Below are 1092 nucleotides of genomic sequence, written 5' to 3'. Positions count from 1 at the left end.
CGGGAAAGTAGTCGCGCGACTGTCGTGCGATGGCTTTCTCGTACGCAACATCAGCCTTTACCGAGTGGCATTGGCACAAAGCAGACCGCTGACAGGGTCACGTGTCAACTAAGTATCAACAAAGTGTCGACAACGTGTTGACCACGTGTATAGCGGTACACTCAGCGGTACACTAATTCTCGTGCCATTCTCGTGTCACAAAACTGGAACATCGATCACCAGTATGGAAAGGTTTCAGACAGGAAACCTTTCCAATAACAGTAGTTGAGAACTGGTCTATTCACAAAGTTATTTACGTCAGGACGTTGAAAATAAGAACTAAAGCAAAGAGACAACACAAATTCGGTAAATAAAAATCGCACTCTAAGAAATAGATACGACTCGCAATTGATGTGTAAGATAGAACTTACAGTACCACCGTCTCTATGTATAACTAACTATATAATTATGCGAGTGTTCCCCTGAAATAAAACAAACACCACTCTTTCCCCGCTACCTCTACTGCACAAGTACTACATGCAATACTAAACCAGTACATAGCGGATAGTGCAGGCAGAATTTAGCAATTCTCAGGTATGTTCACTGCATGCTTGCTATGTGGATAAGGGAATGGAGCAGAATCTAAAAACGATTTGCCAGGCATAAGGTTTGCATTGTTCTGCCAATTTCACGGTTTTTCCAGTAAAATCTGCTAATTTTCCAGTAAAATCTGCTAATTTTCCAGTAAAATCTGCTAATTTTCCAGTAAAATCTTCTAATTTTCCAGTATTATCCGCTCAGGGCTAAGCAGACGTGCAGAATTGCGGGAACTGCAGAGAGTATGCCAGCTAGCCAGTCAAGACAGTTCACATGTTCACGACTGTCACATACAAGTTTACAGAGAGATTGTGTTCAGACATCATGCACAGTGATGCTGCAGTCAGCCAAATTAGAGTCGCTAGCAAAAGAACTGCAGAAAGCTTATTATATGGGAGACCGAGGACAATAGAAAAAGGAGAAAAATGGATCCCAAGCCTATTCCCCCAGTAGTAGTCAAACTTCAATGGAGACACAAAGCGATCAAGATTAGTGAAAGCAAGATAAAGGAAAAAG

This window comes from Sycon ciliatum, chromosome 10 (assembly GCF_964019385.1).
Source record: "Sycon ciliatum chromosome 10, ocSycCili1.1, whole genome shotgun sequence".
Taxonomy (NCBI): Eukaryota; Metazoa; Porifera; class Calcarea; order Leucosolenida; family Sycettidae; genus Sycon; species Sycon ciliatum.
Note: the sequence above shows the minus strand (reverse complement) of the source record.